General features: G+C 44.2%; 1 long non-coding RNA gene across 1 annotated transcript; it reads left to right on the top strand.

Moving 5' to 3' along the window:
* Positions 1–5,105: 5,105 nt before the first annotated feature.
* On the top strand, positions 5,106–6,641 carry LOC132457493 (uncharacterized). Its single transcript, XR_009525684.1, has 3 exons — positions 5,106–5,618; positions 5,737–5,838; positions 6,280–6,641. It is a non-coding gene; the product is annotated as an uncharacterized LOC132457493 (long non-coding RNA).
* The last annotated feature ends 1,572 nt before the right edge of the window (positions 6,642–8,213 follow it).

The following is an 8,213-nucleotide window of genomic DNA, read 5'->3' on the forward strand; positions in this document are numbered from 1 at the left end:
CTTTGGGAGTTATTCTATGTCACCGCACTTTGAGGGTGGCATTGTATGTAAATTATTGGAATTGGTGAATAAAGTGATATTTGCACTCAAGTTGGACTGATGATTGACATCTGACAGGAATATCTCATGGACCAATGCCAACTTATTGTTAACTAAAGTACATATTGCAGCTCTCTTTGCATATATTTTTAGCCCCATGCCCCTGCTGGTGTAATAGTGCAGGTGTTTGTTGTAAGGCAGGTTGATTTTGTAATTATTCAGTAATAATTTATTACATTTTGTCTGAAACCTTTTGTTTAAATGTAAGGCTTTACTCATCCCACAATAAATTAAATATAATGTTATTGAGTCAAAATATCTAAATGTGGGGGCTTTCCAAGTAAATATTGATTGATATGGCTTTAATTAAATCGGCATACTGTATATACTTCTGCCAGAGGGTGCCACCCCTCAAAATCTCCTGTCCCCCTCTTGCCACCCCATGAATATTTTTCTAGATCCGCCCCTGCATCTGCCTAAGCCCACGTTGAAATAATTTTGTTTCCCATACATAGACCAGTGTGTGGCGCAGTGCCACAGAATCAACACCGAGGGGCACAAATTGATTTTTTTTGTTTTTGTTGCAATTTTGAAATATCAATTTCGTTACGTTCACTCATCTCCGCATAGCACTCTTTCTCCCTGTCATAGCCTACTCATTCACACACTCATGTGAAATGCGGTTATAGTTTATATATATTACGGTGTTAGACCCCCAGGCCGTTCTGCCGGCGATATAAATTGGCTGACGGATGGGGGAGTAGTCTTTGCAGATGTGACCGGTTCGTTCTGCGTTGTGTTTCTTTCTATTTATGAATGACGTGACCCACGATGTGTCTGGACTCGGGCACTCCGACGTCCATTTATTCGATCAGAATCTGAATACACACGTATACAAATAGCTTCCTTAGCCCTTGTGCCCTTACTCCAACTCTCTTCCCAAGGGTATCGCAACAAAGGCCCAACTACATACAATATTACAACAGAAATGATTGAAATAAAAGGAATAAAAGACATACCTGAATACACACATATACAAATAGCTTCCTTAGCCCTTGTGCCCTTACTCCAACTATACGAAACACACAGGGGGGGAAGGGGAACTAGCATGACTACACGAGGGTCAGTTATATGCTAGTACATCGCAACAAAACACAAAGTTCCCCATAACACAGAAATCTATCTAATAACTATGGATAGATTATAAACCCCAGACTTCCAATTAAACAATATATAATCAAAATAATGTAGCAGGATAGAGGTGCTATCCATGTTAGTCACGGTTAAGTACCACTAGTGGCCGTCATGATGTGGGCGGTATAAAAGCAGCCATCCTCCACCTGCCTTTCTTTTTGCGCTCCTGTCACTTGCGCGTCACTTCCGGGCCAAAAGGTAGTCTGGTCCGATAGGGCGACTATTTGTTGCTGCTTCAGGGTTTTCGTGCGAGCTATGGTGTAAGTTCTTGTAAGCAAGTTATTTTAAGTATTCTTTCGTGGCAATGTAGTTGATGCTGTCTGATGGCTAACGCTAGTGTGTTCTCAGGTAAACGCTGATGACGGCCGGAGTCCTCTCTCACTCCCTCCTCCTGTGTGAACGCGTGTGTGTGTGTGTGTGTGCCAGTGTTTGGTCGTAAACAGGTATGTGTTAGCATAGCAAACAACTGTAGCATTTCTGTTTTATGTAGCCACACTAACATCATGTTTGGTCGTAAACAGGACCAACTGCAATCAGCTCATTGGGGTCGCTGCTGCTTTGCCAGGCTGATCTTGCCTTCCCACGCTACTCTGCTTCGCTGCTGCTTTGCTAGGCTGATCTTGCCTTTCCACGCTACTCTGCTTCGCTGCTGCATTGCTGGCTGATATTGCCTTTCCACGCTACTCCGCTTCACTGCTGCTGCACGCCGCGTTGTTTACTTCACATGCTTTGCTCCGGCTGGCACCTCGTGCCTACTGCCGCCTGTCGCTGCGGCGACAGGCCTTCTAAACGAGTGGACTTACCTGTGTGCTTTGCACTTTACATCAATTCCCTGAGGTGAAATTCCCAGGGTGGCGTTGTCGGTTCCTTTTTCTTATTTCTTAGTTAGATCTTTTAGTTTATTTTCCTTTCGCCCACCACCTTGCCACAATAACTAATATAAATAATGATAAATTATATGATGGTCAAAGATTTGATTACAATATAAATGTACACACCTCTTCCCAAGGGTATCGCAACAAAGGGAAGAGGGCAGGGGGCGCGGGAAACTTATCGGGTTCTCTGGAATGTGGGCGGGAGTATAGAAGGAGGTGGAGCCAAATCAAAAAAATAAATAAAATAGAGCTTAAGGCGGCATGGAAAGCTAAACTTCAGGTAATACAGAAAAACAAAGGCAATTGTGTAATTATAATTTAAAGGATATAACACACCCTGTTACACAGAGGCATCCGTCAGCCAAGTTTTTATGTTTTTCACAAAACTTATAAGTACCTGGCAGGCCAAACTCCTCACCGATCTCTTTCCAAGCCTGGTTGGTTTTGTATTTATCTCTGTATATGTCGATCCTCATGTTCCAAAGTACCGTTCTCCTAAAAACGGCCATTATCATATGCTCCCACATCTTTTGTCTCATGTCATTTTCGTCCGCTTATCCGGGGTCGGGTCGCGGGGGGAGCAGCTCAAGCAGGGGGCCCCAGACTTCCCTTTCCCGGGCCACATTGACCAACTCTGACGGGGGGATCCCGAGGCGTTCCCAGGCCAGTGTTGAGATATAATCTCTCCACCTAGTCCTGGGTCTTCCCCGAGGTCTCCTCCCCACTGGACGTGCCTGAAACACCTCCCAAGGAAGGCGCCCAGTGGGCATCCTTACCATGCCCGAACCACCTCAGCTGACTCCTTTCTAAGTAAAGGAGCAGCGGCTCTAATCCGAGTTCTTCACGGATGGCTGAGCTTCTCACCCTATCCCTAAGGGAGACGCCAGCCACCCTTCTGAGAAAACTCATCTCGGCCGCTTGTACCCGCGATCTCGTCCTTTCGGTCATCACCCAGCCCTCATGACCATAGGTGAGGATACGAACGAAGATCGACCGGTAGATCGAGAGCTTTGCCTTGCGGCTCAGCTCTCTTTTCGTTACAAAACACTAGCGACTCCTTCCGTAAATTTACGGAAGCACGGATACGAATAACATACGTATGTTGAAACGAGGCGGAAGGCTCCAACGGAACGGACGGATCCACAATGCATTGCGCGTCCGTCCCCATTCAAAGTCAATAGGGATCAGTCAACGGACGGAGGTAGTGGGCACGGGGCGTGAGACTCCACTTGGACTTCTAACAAATGACTTGTGAACATCTCTGGTTCACAGTGTTGAACCCTGCGGACAGGTAGAGGAAAATTAGATCCGATGAGAGGTACGAGGCTCTGGCGGCATGGAGCCACTCACCGCGAGGAGGGCTGTCTCAGTGGAGTTCGAATTCTTGAAGCCTGACTGATGAGGGTCGAGCCGGTTGTTTTGTGAGATATAGGAGGGCCGTTGGTTAGAGATGGCATGTTCCAGGAATTAAAGAAGAGATCTGGTCTGTAGTTCCGCATGTCAGTGGTGTCATGGTCTGGAGTGGAAGGGACAGAGGGAGTCCTAAGAGGAGGACAGTGTCGAAGTTCCTCGGTGGACATTAGAGAATTTTTTGCGTTGGTAGTGGACATTTGAGGCGAGAGTAGAGGGAGAAAGAGATTTCAGATTACGGCGGGTGGTGACAGTGTGAGGAGTACGGAGGATGCGGAGACTTCAAAGGAAGAGAGAAAGCAACAAAGTGATCAGAAATAGGGAGTGGGATAACAGAGAAAGCCGAGGTACCGCAGGACCTCGTGGCTATAAAGAGTTGATTCTTTTATATTGAGTAAATGTTCCGCCCGATTCATCACTAGTAAACCATGTGTCACCAACTGGGCAACTCCGTTATCAAAATTTGTCCAGAGTTGCCGAACGAAAGTAGAATCTTAACAGCGTCATCTGGAGTCGTTCATGCAAACTTTTCGACATCGCGAAAACGTTTTCTCCATAATTTCCAGCGATGTGAACATACCAGAAGACAAAAAGGGGGCGTGCCTCCGAGAAATGCCTCAAGAAAGCTGGGAGATTACCCGACTTCCGACTGGGAAGGCTGGCACACACGTGGAACACACCATCAGGTCGCACCAGTGTGCGCCCCAGACCAATGGCATTGTTTTCTTTTCTTTTTTAATACATGATTAGACTATTCAACGAATCAATCAAATAGGCTACCACCAGCCTACCTCCATTGGCAGCATTCGCGCCAAGACGACGACTCTCGCAGACAGTGACTACAGATACTCGTAAACTTTTGAAAGCAAATATGAAAACCACAGTCGAAAATTCTGTTGTGTTTTTACGCCAATCACCATTTTTCCGTCGGTCAAATGTGGAAAAGAAGAGGGTGAAGGACTTGGGACCTGACTGTCTGGATTTAACGATCACTCAGCAGACCACCGATCGTGGGAGAGAATACACTCTGAGCTTTTCCTCAAACATGTATGTGAATCGGAATTGGCTAGCTGGGTGTCCAGTAGCTAATGCCTTTTTTTGTTTCCCCTGCCTGTTTCAAAGTTCTGGGACTGAAATGTTGTGGACCACAACAGGGATGAAAGACGTGAAACATTTCACTGAAAAATGTAAGAAGCATGAAATCAGCCGAAGCCACCTTGACACGAGCTTGAAGCTTAACTTTATCGGAAGGCTTAGCATTGCAGAGCAGCTCAACGAAGGCTATAGAATTGGCAACAGAAAGCACAACGAAGAGGTGACAAGAAATAGACAAATCCTCTCAAGAATTATAGACGTGTGTGTGAAATTCTGCGCCGCTTTTGAGTTGGATTTGCGTGGCCATGATGAGAGTGAGAGCTCCAATAACCAAGGGATATTCCGTGGCTTGGTGGACTTCGTTTCCTCGCTTGACGCTGCTTTGAAAGAGCACCATGAGAGCGCAACTTCGTTCAAGGGGACGTCAAAGACGCTCCAGAATGAGCTCCTTGACTGTATGTCTGTTGTTAGGGAACAGATTATCAAAGAAGCGCGATTTTCTGTCAATCCAGGCAGATGAGAATATGGACATTAGCACTCAGAACCAACTTGTGCTCGTGCTTTGCTACATCGATGACAGAAACAGTAAAAGGTTTTTTGAGTTCATCCCACTGACCTTGGTGGATTTGCCAGTTTTTATACGAGGTCTCCCAAGCGGACCAGGGTCCTTGATTAAACAGTGGCTCACAGACTGCCAACATCCAGCAACGTGAGATGGAACTTTTACAGCCGGGCCGTCAATACCGTGTTTGAACACTGAGAAGACCTAATCGCATGCTTTAGGAGGATTCGATCAACAATTGGCTATGATGACAAAACCAACAAAAAAGAAGGAGATCACATTAGGCTACTGGAGGATCCTGACTTTAATTTCTTCCTTCAACTGTTCCATCACATCATGCTCCATGTGGAATTCCTCTATGCCAAGCTCCTGAAGAGAAACACAGATGCAGTTCACAACAATGGATGCATTCAGCAGTTTCTACAGGAGATACATATTATAAGGTATTAGCAGTGTTTATATTATTATTATTATTATTATTATTATTATTATTATTATTATTATTAGCTTCTATTATAGCCGTAAATATTAATGAGACCAATGAAAATATTTTTTACTCAGAGATTCGATCCACACAATGGTGGCGGGGCAAAGCAGTGGCTCTGAGCCGCCGAGGAAGCGCCTTGCTCTCGGGAAGAAGACCTCAGTCGGATTGCTGCAGATGTGAGTCTGTGATATAGAAATGAGTTATTGTCCATGACAATGCAGTCTTCTATATTACTCCTCAAAACATTAGAAACACCTTCTATTTTATGGGTGTTATTATTTTTATTAATATTTTCACTTTAAGGATTTGGACATAATAGGAAATGTAGAACTATCATCACTTCTAATAGGGTTGTCTGTGTATTTGTTATGATCCCATGTTTACTATTTCACTTTCATTCATCATAGACAGCTGCCATCTAGTGGCCATTAATAGTAACTATAAAACATAATTGGATTTCTTCTATCATCACAGCAGATTTACGAGGTAGTCTTTATTAATAATATGTAAACATTTTTAATTCAGGTGAAGGCTTTTCACTTGTAGATGATAGGCCATGTTACCTTAACATATTTTTCTTAACATTAAATCTCTGTCTCTCTCATCTGTTTGTGTAGGTGTGTGATACAATAATGGGACACACCAAGGAACGTTTCGCCTTCACAGACCACCTCATCAGTGCCACCTTGCTGCAGGCCAATAGGTTTGGAGAGTACCACACCTCATTCCCTGAAGTTGCACTGAGCTCCACCTTAAAGACATATCCAATGCTGAATAGAAGCAAGCTGAGGACGGAGCTGAGTCTCATCTACGGAAAGGAGGAATTCAAGAACTTTTGTGGTGCTGTGGACCTTTTTCAGTTATTTATGGACAATAACCTGTCAGAGGTATTTTCAGAGACTGTCACACTACTTAAACGATATCACCCTGGCCTAATTCTTCCCCAAAACTCTTAATTTTCTATTTGTTGTGTTGGGTTCTGATTATTACTGTACGTCCACACCAGAAGCGAATTGAGCGACCAAATCGCCGGAAGTCATTCGCTTTCTATGGGCAAAAGCGACCAACGCTACCAGCGGCCAAAGTTGAGCGACCAGAGCGTCAAAAAGAAGTTGAAAACTTTTTAACTTTATGCAAATGACTATGATTCGCTTCAGCGTCCAAACACTGACAGTCAATCGGAATGTAGACGCTCTTCGCTTGCGTGGATCCCAGGGAACATCGGCAGGCACTTTGGTTCCTACCTACCTTTATTCACTCACTGAACAAAATGTCGGCTGAAGTATTAATCGCGGCTGTAGGTTGATGGGCACCCGATGATGATGATGACATCTAGAACGTTCGTATTTAAGCGGGAATCATTTTAATTTGCTCTCCATGCCACCAATCTAACCAACCAATCGCGTGTAGCATGCTTTAAACAAAAACAAAAAAGTTTTTGAAATCGTCACATAAACAAACTAATCGACAAGTCGAGGGATAAATGACAAGGGATATATCTCTTGTCTTTTATCCCTCTATTCCCCACTATTCACGGAGCCTGAGGTGAATAATTGTTAATTAAATAGTCTAGATAGATAGATAGCCTAGTCAAGTCTTTATTAATACCAAACGACACAAATCGTCGGGAATCCATTTAGGTGGTTCGGCCCACACAGGACAGTAGCCTACAAGACCACACAGAACAAGTCTGACTGGACATAGGCCTACACACAATACATCACATTAAAACTAGACACGCGTTGATAGATAGATAGACAGATAGGCCGAGATAGATAGATATGTTCCATTATTTGCCTTGCGGAGCCAACCAGTCCTGTGCACATATGCAAATTAGCCATGTGCGCCAATGTCTATTTGTTTTGAGTGCAACGAATGAGTGCAGATCATGATTTGCAGATCAGTGAAACATATTTTAACTACTACAGCACGCAGGGTTTTTTGTTCTCGGTTGTAACTAATTAGCCTACATTTTAGGATTTTTTTTTATATTGGGGGGAATCACTGTCCTACTTGTTGTCGAAGCACTTTATCGAACAAGCAAAACCGTCTCGGCAATATGGCCAAGGTGTATGGGAGAGTTCACTATTTGATATGGCTGTCTGTAGGGCCTACTAAACGCATACGGCTCCTTTAAATGCGTCTGCACAATTGAATTGTACGTCATCATGAGCGACTTGAGAGACCAAAGCGAACAGAAAAATTCGCAGCGAAACTTTGTGAGCGCTTTGGTCGCTCCTGGTGTGGACGTACAGTTAGGTGCTATTTGACCCACAATATCAGAATAAAACTCATAGGTGAAATAGCAATGGTTGGTGAACTGGACATAACGTAGGTCTGTATATGCAGTGTAAGCTTGTACAGGCCCTGCAAGTCACGATGTAGTCAATGAATCTAAATGAATTTTTAGGTAGTGGCCATCCCCAAAATGTTCCAGAATACAGGAAATCGTACCTAATTCAAAAATGTCTGACCCCCAGACCCCCGTTGCTGACTGTGCCCCACCCACAAATTTGATCACCAGCCGCCACTGTATAGGAACAAACTAATA

The sequence above is a fragment of the Gadus macrocephalus genome, chromosome 5 (assembly GCF_031168955.1).
Source record: "Gadus macrocephalus chromosome 5, ASM3116895v1".
NCBI classification, from domain to species: Eukaryota; Metazoa; Chordata; class Actinopteri; order Gadiformes; family Gadidae; genus Gadus; species Gadus macrocephalus.